This window comes from Maniola hyperantus, chromosome 1, assembly GCF_902806685.2.
Source record: "Maniola hyperantus chromosome 1, iAphHyp1.2, whole genome shotgun sequence".
NCBI lineage: Eukaryota > Metazoa > Arthropoda > Insecta > Lepidoptera > Nymphalidae > Maniola > Maniola hyperantus.
In genome coordinates this window covers 13,422,398-13,437,247 of record NC_048536.1, presented here as the reverse complement: position 1 = coordinate 13,437,247, position 14,850 = coordinate 13,422,398, and the positions used below count along the sequence as shown (strand labels likewise).

Below are 14,850 nucleotides of genomic sequence, written 5' to 3'. Positions count from 1 at the left end.
ATACAGTCGCGATGCAGTAGCGCGTTGCTAATCCGACTAACAGGCGTTACTAGTGATGCTGGCGTGAGTTTAGTAAACGCGCGACAGCATCGCTACAAAAAGTCGCCATGGGCGAGGGCTATTAAAAAGTTCTAGAAAAAAGTCCGCGATATTATCATATATGTATCTTTTAAGATGTTAAAAACGCAATCTCTCGTTGGCTCTATTATAATTATTTATTTTTCCAATATCTCTCGTTATCTCGTTATTCTCTCATGTTTCGGTTTTCAAATAAAAAACAATTAAAAAGTTTTAAAGTTCTTAGTTCAAAGCGTTGTATAACCACTTGTAAAATTACCAATGTTGCTCCAAATGTCTTATAGGCTTCATGTTCAATTCTAATATAATTTCAATAAAAGAGCGTATCAATTACTATCAACTCTATATTGCCTTTAGAAATTTTGGTGAAAATTTTGAGTAAATATTATATCAAACTTTAAGGTTAAACGTAGGCGTAGATTTTTTATTGAAGGGCGGTTTGTACTTTACTTTATAACAAATTATGGTTATAATATTAGTCACAGTTAGATGAGTCGAGGCGTGGGATGTGGGTAAATCTCTTACGCTATACGAAATAGAAATTCATATTTAAAAAATTAAACATGAAAATTGTTGAAATGTAAGTAGTTTGTAATTGTAACAAGTTTCTATTGAATAACGAGTAGGTGTAGTCAATCATATTATTATGAGTATGTAAAAAAACGTATCAAATGTTCCATCGTATTGGTCTCGCTCCGCTCTACATCGTACAAGTGATAGCTATGATGTGACTTAGTTAACATTATTATAGTTTGAACAATTTTTAATTTTAATTTTTAGGGTTCCGTACCTCAAAAGGAAAAACGGAACCCTTATAGGATCTGTTGTCTGTCTGTCTGTCTGTCAAGAAACCTACAGGGTACTTCCCGTTGACCTAGAATCATGAAATTTGGCAGGTAGGTAGATCTTATAGCTGACATTTGGGGAAAAATCTGAAAATCGTGAATTTAGGGTTAGATCACACAAAAAAAATTAAATTGTGGTCATGAACTAATAATTAGTATTTTCAACTTTCGAAGTGAGTGACTATATCAAGTGGGGTATCATATGAAAGGTCTTTACCTGTACATTCTAAAACAGATTTTTATTTATTTTTATGCATCATAGTTTTTGAATTATCGTGCAAAATCTCGAAAAAATACGACTGCAGTACGGAACCCTCATTGCGCGAGCCTGACTCGCACTTGGCCGGTTTTTTTTGGTGATATACCTAACTACAAATTCACGGTTTTTGGGTTTTTTTCTTTAATTGAGCTAACTCAGGTCAATCAAGTCTACGGCACTTTTTTATTACCTTATTTCATAATTCTTGGTCAACGGGATCTTATAGGTTTTGATTAACTTGTCTTGACCGACAGGACAGCCCGTAGGTACCACTTTGTTATTAGGTTGATAAATGACTAAAGCCAAGCCACCAGAAAACCAAAGAGACTTGTCAACTAATTTGGAAATCAAGATAATTTGAATCATTTTCGAACCAACAGTATTGGGATTCGAGTGGAACTACTTATTTAGCTGTTGTTTGTTGCCTCTACCCAGCAGAGCGTTATTTATAATATGGTTCTCTTTGTCTAAGAATAGAACTTTACAAATTAACCAATCAACAAGCCATTTCCAATCTACTGAACATGAAAGAAATTTAATATTGTCTCCGGGTTACACAATAACAATGTTAAGTCCTTGTTTACATATTATTATTGATTTTGCCTAAATACCTCAATGCCTTTGCTGTGTCACGAAGGTTTTGGCCTTCAAATAAAGGCGCCTATTCCCATAGTCTCAAGTTTATAAGGCAATTCAAGGTTCGGGAGCCAAGTTTCAAAGATTCCTTTGACATTGATAGTAATTCGAGGTCTCGATGCTCACTTCCTTGTTTACATTATTAAGTGATACTTAAATAAATCAATAATAGTGAGTAGTAAGATTAATTGTTTAGATAATTAATGCGATCAAGACCGTATTATATCATAAGTCACAATGAACAATAATCTTATAATGTGTGTTACCTACTTATTACTAGATTGCCACAGACCAGAAATTGGAGTAAGATTTGTCATTATATAATTTTAGTTAGATAAGTGCTATTTTTTACTATGCAATATCCGGCGTCCCAAAACTGGATTTCATCTTTCGCGGTGTCGTTAGCCGCGTTTTTATAAAAGATCAAAGACTTTGTTGCTCTTGCGGATACTTTCAGTCATATATCGCTCAAAGATCACAATGAAAGTAATAAACCTACTGAACGAGATTTGAAGAACACCTAAGGAGGAAACGGTAAATATTTGTTTTACGTAAGTATACCGCACTTGGTAAGCCATAAACTGGTTTCTAACATAATAAATCTTTTTTTAAAATTACAATACGACTACAACCAGAAGAACAGTTGTGAAAAACATATTTTTCGTAAAAACATAAATGTTTGTTTGTTTGTTTTACTATAATGTAAATGTATAATACAAATGGGATGACTGTCTAAAGAGGAAAATCTCACATTTTTCGCGACACCTAAATTTAAATACCTAGTATGTACTACATATTATATTTGATGAGTAAAATATTATTAGACACAAATCTTTTTAAAGATATTAACTATAATGACAACCAATATAAGCCTATTATAGGTATATATAGGACGGGTAGAACTTAAGTTTTTGTGTATCTATATTGGTTTGAAACTAGTCGGGCAAACTCATATATTCAAATATTTATAATAATCAATATTATAACTTCAAAACGCTAAAATTTAAATATATTAAAAGAAAAGGCGACTAACTGACTGACTGACTGATCTACCAACGCACACCTCAAACTACTGGACGGATATTTGGCATGCAGATGGCTATTATGACGTAGAAATCCGCTAAGAAAAGATTTTTGAAAATAATTAATTTCCTAAGAGGGTAAAGTAGGAGTTTGTGAGTTTGAGTTTGTGTACTAAGTCCACGCGGACGAAGGCGTGGGCATATGCATTTATACGCATGGCATAGGTATGCATGAAATAAAGCCAATTTCTTTATTTTATTTAATAAACGCATCATGCAGTGATTATTTTTTAGCTTGAGCAAGAATGCCACAAAATATTGAGCTGTTACAAGTATTTTGAAATAATTTGGTTTGTTTACGGCATTGTTGGCGGGCATTAATGATTGACTAGCTGACACCCGCGACTTCGTCCGCGTGGAATTAGGTTTTTTAAAAATCCCGTAAGAACTTACTGATTTTCCGGGATAAAAATCCTATGTCACTATCCGGGTCTTTTACTGTACCCATGCAAAAAATAACTCCATCCGTTGCTCCGTTGCGACGTGATTGAAGGACAAACCAATAGACCAACAAACAAACACACTTTCGCATTTATAATACGGGTAGTGATATGAAAATAAATAATGCAGCCATGAAATATTCAATGCCAATAAGCACTCAATGTCAATAACCATTCAATGCTTATTAACACTATATTTTTACCCAAATGCATCGTTGTGTTGGATTAGTAGGCATGTTGATTGTGGACCGATTTATATTTAGTCCACGAGGTGAACGCCTCCTGGAACTTGGAGCCACAGTTCGGCCATTATCTAGCCAACTATATTTTATGAGACTCGTTTGACATGCGCAATTTATGTTTTGTAAAAATTATATTTTCTGAATATTGTCTCGTTGTCAAATTACGGAGGAATGTTGACAACGAGATTTTTATTTGACAAGCATTATTTAAGAAAAATAAGCTTTTGTCAAACGTAAAACTGAGGTTTATGTAGGTACTACCTATCTTAGATATTTCAAACTTCGGGTGTATCCAAGTATCGGTTAAACCGCCCAGTATAAACTGATGCAACTGTTCTGTTACTGAATGTCTAATCGTCTTCAATCTTGTTAAACGCAACTTAACACACAGGTGTCGTCAACGTCGTCGTCCTGATCAACTGATGGTCATAGATCTCTTGTAGGGACTTCCATTCGTCACGATCTTGCGCCACCTTAATCCAACGGCTCCCTGCGACTTGTTTGGTGTAGTCTGTCCACCTGGAGAATGCCAACGCTCCGCTTTACTGTGTGAGGTTGCCATATCCCAGCACCTTGGGACCCCATCGTCTATCCAACCAAACTATGTGCCCGCCTATTATCATTTCCGTTTCGCATAACTGAGCTACGAGTATCTATGTCGATTACTTTGATTCTTCTACGGAACTCCTCAATTCTGACTTGATCACGTAGAGAAACTACGTGATCAAGTCAGAATTGAACAGATCTCTCCATTGTTCGCTGAGTAACTTTGAGCTTTCATAAGAAGTTATTTGCCGAATTCATCTCTACTAGGCAGCGTTTGGGAAACTGAGATGTCATCGCGTCCAAAATTCCTCAGTGCCTTAAAACCAAACTCGAAAGAGTTGAACAGTGCATGTTGCCAGAGATATGGATCCGAGACATGGTTTTACAGGTATATTCCTGTAATATACTATATAGTTAATTGTAGGCTACTTTGGTGCTTGCCTTGTCTCGTGTTGAAAAAATATTTACTATTGAATGATTTACGTAGTTTGTTTGTACTATTAAAAACAAGAGTTTAAATCTTTACGGCACAGTTTTATATGCGTTACGAGTACATTCATTCATCGCTTACGAAACTTTTATACAAAACAGAATAGTTGAAGGTCTTTTATCAAATTATTCCATTCCTAAAATATTTTTTACTTCTGGCATTGATTTAGAGGTTTGTATACATAATTCATCAAGGCATTCATTCATTCATTTCTTGTTACTTACATCGTTATATTACTATGTTAAATTAGTCGCAAGATTGCGTCTAATGGAACATAGACGCAATACGGAATCGGAAAACGCGTTATCGGAATATATTTTTGAAGAATAGACCTTCGGTAAATGTGAAAGGCTCGTGAACTTGAGGGAATATGTGTAAGTACGATGATTGAGATCAAAAAGAAATAGGTGAACTTGAATAGATTGTGGAAATTTTCACATCAAAGGGAGGGTTTGATACCAGACTTTGTAGTAAACTTGACCTAGTTGTTAGCCCAACAATAAGATCCAACGCAGTCATGAAAATTGCACAATGTTTTGGCTGACTCATATGAGGTTAAGCGCGTAAAATTAGGCTAATGAGAATTTTCAAACGGAACACTGTGTCTACATCAGTTCTGTTGTCCTTAGCCTGTATGAAACTAATTGACAGCGTAACAAAAACGAAAATTTAGTCTGAAGCGAACAGAGGGTTCAACATCACAATGCCATTTTGTGATGGCAATAATTAATTTCAATTTATTCGTAGCGCGCCCCAAACGTAGTTTGGTTCTCATTAATTGAATATTAAATGATCTAACTCAATAAAATTTTGTGGACACGTTTTAGAAATTAAGATTTACATACAAATCCTTGAGCCCGTGTAATTTGAAACTACACAACTCATGAAAATCTGGCAAACCACAGAGGTACCTACTACAAATTTATATTGTTTCTAAAACGTACTTACAATTTTTTAACTCCGTTTGTATGGAGAGCACAGGGAAGCGCGCTAGGGAAACTTCTCTTAAGATTTCCCGTCAGATTTTTTGCTACATAATATTTTGTTGAAGCTTTTGTATAGAAAACATTTTTTAACTTAAGTAGGTTAGGTAGGTAGGTACTAGGTACTATTATATGTATACTTATTTTCCATATCATTAAACCCATAGTAATTCAAATTAAATCTAGAATAGTGTGAATGCGCTATTGCTACGGATAATTTATTATTTTAAAAATACATATATATATATTCACCTGAAATTTAACCACATTGTAAAGTAGAATCAGACGTAAATAAACGAAAATTTTGAACACAAAATAAACTGCCGACACGTTTCCCGTTCAGCGCCCGACGTCCGGTCACATGGCTGAAGGAATTATCAATTTCGCTTGTCAAGAATAATATTCGTGTTTGTAAATTACACAAAATAGTGTGTGGGATTACGTAAATTTTGTAATGGGTATTCCAGGTAAAAGCCGCTATTCCAGGTGTATTTATTTATCCTACTGATATTATAAATGTGAAAGTGTGGATGTTTGGATATTTGTTACTCAATCACGCAAAAACAGCTGAACGGATTTGGATGAAATTTGGAATGGAGATAGATTATACCCTGGATTAACACATACTTTTTATCCCGAAAAATTAAAGAGTTCCCGCGGGATTTTGAAAAATGTAAATCCACGCGGACGAAGTCGCGGGCATCAGCTACAAGTAGTTCTTCATATGTATAAAGGTATGGTTAAATCAAAAATAAAATATATAATATATAAAATAAAATATATAAAATCAAAATGGCTCGACATCTCTCTCTCTCTCTTACTCTATATATATACCTACCTATCTCTGTACCTACTTGTTTTCAAATTACAACCAGGGTTAGGATTTAAGAGTTAATAATTATTATTGCAAGTAGTGTTAACATAATTTTAAAATTTTATCTAGCTAGCTAATCTATGTCGCTAATAGTTATGAGGCTAAGTAGAGCCAACGTAGTCTGAACTTTAAATTAAATGTTATATTTATAAATACCTAATATTCTCAGGTATGTGAAGATAAATGACGAAACAATAACTACGTAACTGTCGATAAATATTAACGATAGATAATAATAATAAGTACCTAATAATTTACCAAATTAAATCTGATAATTAATTGGATTCGGTAATTAATAATTACAATACGAAATGGAGTACGATTGGAATTGTACCGGTAATGAAACTAGTAATTAAAAGTTAATAAAAGCCCGTTGATAAAATCTCGTCTGTCGGAAACGTAATTAATAGATAATTGTGAATAGAGGGAACATTTGGAATTAACCCAAAAAATTGCGAATAATAAAAAAACTTACAGACGGAAAACTTACACCATACAGACGGAATTCAGATAAAGATTATTTATTCTTGACATTTATAATAAGAAACAAATTAAAATTACCCAGTACGAAATTTTCCAAACGACGGTGGCGTACGATAATAATATTTTGATAAAATTAATATACGACTATATGATTATGTAGTAGGTATCTCTAAACATCTGGTGTGAATCATTCATTCAGTGTTGTGGATGTGAGAAAAGTAAGTAAGTATATAAAATACCTATCCTTATAGATTCTAGGGCTTCGTACCCGAAGGGTGCCAACGGGACTCTATTAGTAAGACTCCGCTGTCCGTCCGTCTATCTGTCCGTCTGTCTTTCAGCGGGCTGTATCTCGTGAACCATAATAGGTACCTACTAGGTAGAAAGTTGAAATTTTCTATTGTATTCACTCATGTCAGTTAACTATTTTTCTCATATCTATAGTAAAACAATTATTGCTGAAGGATCTAGTTTTCGTGGTAGCCGGAAACCAAACTAAGATTTCAAGGCTAGCATTAGCACCGTTTGGATACAATTATCATCTTCATCATCTCAACAAACCGCTAGCCTAACGAAATACCAAAAAGAACGGTTCAACAGTCAAAATGAAAGGGGTTTAGGCCCATAAGCTGGCTACGCTGGCTGAGTACGGATTGACAGACTTCACACACCTTTGAGAACATTATTGGGAACCCTCACTTCCAAGCTTTGATACCTACATGTTTCCTTAAATTCTTAAAAGGCATATAACTCTGAATAGGTACTTGCCCGGGATCGTACCCTGGACCCTCCAAATAGGAGGCAGACTTCTTAACCTAGGCACTACCACCTTCATCTATGAATACAATGTTAGATATGTTTGCCCCAGTTCGATCAATATCTTATGTAATCATATAATAACGAAGCTTGTCTAAATAAGCACTGATTTTGCTTTCATAACTTTCTGGCATTTGTTTTCTTAAAGTCTCCGTTCCTTTGTTAATTATTTAACCCGGTTAGATGTATAATTTTGAAATTGGTTTTAAAGGTCATATTATGAGCTTTATTAGAATTCACGTAGGTATTCAAGTAGGTATCTAACCGAGATGCATAAAAGCTACTTTTATCCTGGAAAAACAAAGAGTTCAATCAAAGCGTGAAGCTCGCCCAACTTCAACATACAAACACAAAAAAAAAATTGTTTTGTAGTGGTTTTGGCAGTCGGTTTTTTAAATTATTTTTTAACACAATTTTAAAACGCTGCCGACGTTTGAAAAATAAATAATTACGTATGTTTGTACATGTTTTAGTGTGTGTTTTGTATCTTGGACTTTTTGGTAGTTTAAAACGTATTTACCTATTTCAAATCAAATCAAATCATAAATTTTATTGCCTTTAAGTTGCTGAGTGCTGACATAAATTATATAAGGAACACAGAAAAATATAAATAATACAGATAAAGAACAATTAATAACTATTAAGTAGACCTAGGTCTAAATCTAGGACTAGGCCTGACTTGTTAGTCATCACCTGACTAGGTTTGCCTCATTTATAGTTAAATAAAGTTAATTAACTTACCAGCTCTTCCCATTTCATCAAGTTTCATTACTTTAAACTTCATTACTTAAACAATACTTATATATTGGTATATTAACTTTAACATAATACTTAGGTATTATGTTAAAGTAATTAATATCCTACCAAGCTGTCCATTCCCACATTGGATGGAAAATACCGCTATATTTTAGTACCTATAATAGGTATATATCTGTATCATAATACTGTGGAAAATTTATGGGAAAGATAGAGTTAGCGCTAATGGAAATGAGTGGACTCGACGTAACCACAGATAACGTTGTATGTAAGGTTTGCAATTTAAATAAACGTTAAAAGGCCAAGTGCGAGTCAGGCTCGCGCAACGAGGGTTCCGTACTACAGTCGTATTTTTTCGACATTTTGCACGATAATTCAAAAACTATGATGCATAAAAATAAATAAAAGTCTGTTTTAGAATGCACCGGTGAAGACCTGTCATATGATACCCCACTTGATATACATAGTTATCTTACTTTGAAAATTGAAAATCATAATTATTAGTTCATGACCACAATTTTTTTTTGTGTGTTGTAACACAAATTCACGGTTTTCAGATATTTCCCCGAATGTCTGCTATAAGACCTGCCTTCATGCTAAATTTCATGATTCTAGGTCAACGGGAAGTACCCTGTAGGTTTCTTGACAGACCGACAGACAGACAAACAACAAAGTGATCCTATAAGGGTTCCGTTTTTCCTTTTGAGGTACGGAACCCTAAAAACACTTACAGCGTCTTCCACATCTACGCGGGTGACGTGCGGGTGTGCGGGGCGGCCCCCCCGCCTTATACCCCGATTGCCATCTCAACATGTCGCGGACTATAGGTGTATATGGTATTTTATTAATATTATAGTTGCTAACACGGATCCATGGCCACTTCATCAACATGTTGTGCGTGGCCAGGCTACATAGATCCGACACAGTCCGGTACGGTAGATCCGGTAATTGTTACAAGGATCCGTAGAGTAGTCGGCTACGCTGCGCTCTCTTACCACATGGTTCCGTGGAATGGGCACTAGGTATGCGTTAAATTGTTACTTCATCATCATCATCATGATCAACCCATCGCCGGCTCACTACTTAGTACCTTCGGGTTTCCTCACGATGTTTTCTTTCACCGTTTAAAGCAAGTGATATTTAATTAACGCACAACACCGAAAAGTTTGTGATGATGTGCTTGCTGGGGATCGAACCCAATAGGAGGCAGACGACGGCGCTATCACTCTTATCTTAAAGTAAAAAATGCCGTGATTTTGTACCTATGCGTGAAAATGACATTTTCAAATCTTCAAGTTTTCGTGTGACTGTAATATTTTACTGAGATAAAAAGCTGCCTCCTGCGACTCGTTATGCGTCTCGAGATCTTGAAAAATTAACAGCTGCCTTATGCCTATACCTATCACAGATACACTTTTGCATTTACTATAACTAAAGCTAAATAAGTACAGGAATCTTAAAGGTAGTAGGTGACTATTGTATTCTATAGTAGGCACTTAGAATTATTTTTCGTGGTAGGTAGGTATTACGGACAAGGCGTTGGTAAGGCCTAGAATAGCCTGGTCATTCTGCAAAAGTCAAAAATCAAAATATTGCCGACCATTGACTAATAACCACAGAATAAAATGTAACACCTAGTACCTACCTAAGCTACGTAGACGTACTTACTATAACAGTGATTTATTCAGATATTCAAAGTATGACTGGTATGACTATATTAATCGAGTCAGATACACTTAATATGAGTACAGCATTCCACTCAACATTGTAACAAAATATTTCATTGATATCGAACATATTATGATAATAATATGATGTAAGTATATTTAATTAAATAGTGATATTTTGTAGATATGTGTATTGACATAATATTCTAATTCCTGTGAACTATCAACCAATATGATATGCTTCTAGTCTAAAGCCAAATTTATCCATGCATCAAAAAGAGAAGAAAGAATAATGGATATTTACAACAAAACAGCCAAAACTAATAAAATGTAACTATACTCTAAGTAAGTTTAACAGTATCAAAAGTAAAAGATCTATACTTAGATTTTAAATAAAAACATATAATATACTCGAGCTAAATTCTTACCTGTAATTTCAACAAAAATGCGACCAAGCTTTCAGCTTCAGGCAAACGCAAAGCCAGCACTTGTGTAAACAGTCTCAACACAAACACTATAAAACAATAGTTTTAGTTCATTAGATTTTCTACACCTCCTCTGTGTATAAAAACGATGTACGAAAGATTGATTAGATGAAACGTGGATTAAACCGCACTCCGTACGTGATATAACGAGCGACGAGAGTGAATGTCTGTAAACGACTGGGCGGCGCGGGCGTACTTCCTTTCTTATATACGTATCGTAACTAGCCACATCTGCCCGCCTTCCGAATGCTTTTCATACACAAAAATATCGGAGGAATCTGGAGCTTAATTTTCTCTGTCACTACCTTACCCGACACAATGAGAGCATTGATCTCCGTGCTTGGAAAGACAGCTGACCAGATTCTTTTAATCTGACTCCAATGACTGACTTCTTATAAGCCGCCCTGATTCTCTTGAGCAGCGAGAGTTGGGTACCTTATATGGTAAGACAAGACTTGTAATGTACATTCAAGTTAAAGTTGATGATAAACCTACATTCTACTATACCTACTATATATACCTACCCTATAATTTAAATATCTACACCCATAAATACATCTGACCTTCAAGATAAATTAATGAATGAGGAAAAGCTTTTATTATAGATTAGCTTAGGTATACCATCTCCAGACTAGATCCCCAGGTTTTTGGATATAACATCTGTCATATCGATTTTGTTTTATTTGTATAGTTATTATTTATAAATACAGACTGTGTTACCCAGACCACAATGACAAATCGATTTAAACTTTATTCACCAAAATCGGCTCAGTAGTTTAGGCGCTACAGTGGAATGTACACAAATATAAACATACTTACATAGAAACATACATAATAATATATGACTACTAAAAATTATAAATTCCTTTTGGCTTTTCTCTAGTCGGGAAAAATATCTACTTATTTTATTTATTTTACAAAAGGTAAGATTTTATTGTGCGGAGAAAGTCCACGCTTTCATAGACCAAGCACGCGAGACAAAGAAATTGAATTTTTACTTTTAATTAGGGATCTAGGTTCTGTTTAATTACTCTACGGTAATTTAAGGACTCTACAAAATAGTTGCTACAATAAAACAAACACGTAGCAACTTGTACGTAGCCGTAGCAAAGGCGTTACAGAGTCAGTCTATTTTACATAATATCAGTACCGTAAGCCATGAATGATAATATTATGTAAGAATCACTTTCATTGTGACAAAGTGACAGTAGCCGGGGGCGGCCAGGAATATTGTACATCGACCTTCAGAATGAAATTTCGGCTTTGTAGAGCGTTGTCTCTGTCACTCATACCTATGTGACGTTTAGTCGGTCTCAACGACAGAGACAACGCTCTACGAAACCGCTATCTCTTTCTAAAAGTCGATGTACAATATTTTCTGCCGCGTACTGTACATGTTTTATTATTTTCTATATAATAATAAAATATATAAAAGGAAAAGCTGAATGACTGATCTATCAACGCACAGCTCAAACTACTGGACGGATCCGACTGAAATTTGGCATGCAGATAGCTATTATGACGTAGACATCCGCTACGAAAGGATATTTAAAAATTCAACCCCCAAGGGGATAAAATAGGGGTTTGAAATTTGTGTAGTCCACGCGGATGATGTCGCGGGAAAAAAGATTTAAAATTTTACTATTTATAATTAAAAACATAATATTTTGTAAACATAATGTTGAATACAAATACAAGCTTTGGTGCTTCGTACGGATAGCTTGAGAGAAATTATTCTAACACTAGATGATGCCTATGACATCGTCTGCGTAGATTTAGGTTTGAGGATTCCCGTGGGAACTCTTTGATTTTCCGGACTAATAAGTAGCCTATATCCTTCCCCGGGATGCAAGCTATCTCTGTACCAAATTTCGTTAAAATCGATTATGCGGAACGGCCTTGAAATGCTAGTAGACAGACAGACACACTTTCCCATCACTACCCCTATTATAAATGTGACTATGTGTTTGTTTGTTGGTTTGTTGATTTTTTGCATGAGTATAGTTTAAGACTTGGAAGCCAAATGTACCTCACATTTGGCTACTTTTTATCCTGGAAAATCAAAGACTTCCCACGGGATTTTTAAAAACCTAAATCAACGCGTACGAAGTCACGGGCATCAGCTAGTTTATAATATTATTATGGGTTGTTTTCGTGTAACTCTTTAAAGCTTTCAGATGGAACGAACTAGGCCACGTAATTGCTCCTAGTCTTAGACAGTTTTTTTTCATTTATGAAACTATATACGATAGTTTCATAAATGAAAAAAAACTGTGATAAGAATTTCCTTCACTCGCAATAATAATATTTTCCTAAGAAATTGTAGAAACAGAAACAGAATTCAATTACGTAACGGGTTATTGTGCTTTCAGGTCGCATTCGAGGAGCTTCGTTACTAGAAATTAGCTCTTTGTTGTTTTTGTTTTTAATTGTTTTTTAAATTGGTGCCAAATATACTTATACTAGCTGATGCCCGCGACTTCGTTCGCGTGGGTTTAGGTTTTTAAAAATCCCATGGGAACTCTTTAATTTTCGGTGATAAAAAATAGCACTGTCCACGCGGACTATGTCACGGGCATTCTCTATATCTATACTAATAAATAAAATTAAAGTGGTTAAGTCTGTAATTTCGAAATAACTACCTCATATTAACTTTCCGATTAGTAACAGGTTCAGTTTCCTTAGACTGTGTATTCCGGATATCTAGATTTAGTAATTTTATTGTGCATGAACAAGATCACGACGTGACCAACTGATAGTCTGTTTTTTATTAACCTTATTTTTTTGCGTTCCAGATCGCCTGTCCCATTGATTGACTTCACGGGACAAACAAAACAAAAATTGGCAGTCAGTGGGGACTGTCGACAGAAGTAAAAACTTAAACTCCAAAACAACACTGGTTTATTTTTTGGATTTTCAAACTAATAATAGTTGTAGTATCATAATTTCTAATTACTTAGTTCTATTATAATATACTCTGTGTTTGTAAATTAAAACCATTACCATTTGTTTTGTCGACTAGTGGAACCATGTCAAGGCTCAAAGGCTCTCGTCAAGCATCAGGAAGTCTCTGTTCGTTCAGTTCGTGAATCTCTATTGTTTAGGAGTGCTGTACCATGCATCATCAGGTTTGAGGAGTTTGGACTTGGAGTATAAATAATATAATGAAGCCGTTCCTTGATACCTAAAATATTAATTCACCATCAATAATTCCAGAATCCCCACGGCTTAGGAGTTCAGTACCTTGCAGCATCAGGATTGAGGAGTTGGGATCCGAAGTTTAATGGTGTAGTCTATACTTGGCACCAAAAATAATTTATAAAATAATTTTGCATCATCCGCAGTTCCTAAATCACTATAGTTTAGGGGTGCTGTACCCTACATCATCATGGTTGAGGAGTTGGGACTTGGAGTCCAAGCATAAAGTCGTTGTTTGGTACCTACAACATTAATTCAGAATGAATACTTCCTGAATCTTGATAACTTAGGCGAGCAGTAACCCTGCAGCATCAGGATTGAGCAGTAGGATCGTAGAAAATTTTATGGGAAAGTTCTAAGTAGACGTACTTTTTCGAAGTAACTTAGGTCTATTTAGAACACATTATATGACTTCAGTTCAGATTTGTATATATGAGTTACGAAGTGCTCTTCCTGAGGATTTTCAATTAATCTCGGTACAATACGAGTACGACGCTAGCTGCACATTCCTGAACAGTGATTCCAGTTGTGACAGAGCTTGTTCGTAGAAACTTGACTCATTACTACGGATATTGTCAAACTACTTGGTTGTTGCCACTGCCAGGGTTAAAGATTTTGAATTTCATAGCTTTTCCTCTAAGAAACTGAAGAACAGGTAAACTTAGGTATTTATCATCATACTCAAATCTCAACGTAATATTTAAAAGCCACTGATTCCAGAATTTTTGAGATCAACACTATAAAGGGATTTTAAAAATATTCTAACGGATTTAATATATCTAACTACCTACTAAACGCATCGAATTGAAATCTCAACTTTTTGTTGATAAAAACATTTTACAAATACGTGAGAAGGTTCTTGTAGTAACGTTGTACTTTAAATGTCTTAATAAGTTGAATTAAGTTCAACTTGAATAAATTTAGTATATTTTAATAGTTTTAGATAAAATAATAGATGGAGTGCAAAGTA

The 14,850-nt window shown here is 34.9% G+C and overlaps 1 protein-coding gene across 2 annotated transcripts in view; it reads right to left on the bottom strand.

Moving 5' to 3' along the window:
• The window catches only part of LOC117995363 (ras-related and estrogen-regulated growth inhibitor-like protein), a 31,504-nt gene extending 20,658 nt beyond the window's left edge, over positions 1-10,846 (bottom strand). For both annotated transcript variants that reach the window (XM_034983409.2, XM_069498462.1), the window contains exon 1: positions 10,626-10,846. The gene's annotated coding sequence lies outside the window, so the exon portion shown is untranslated. The remainder of the gene's footprint in view (positions 1-10,625) is intronic.
• Between the last annotated feature and the right edge of the window lie 4,004 nt (positions 10,847-14,850).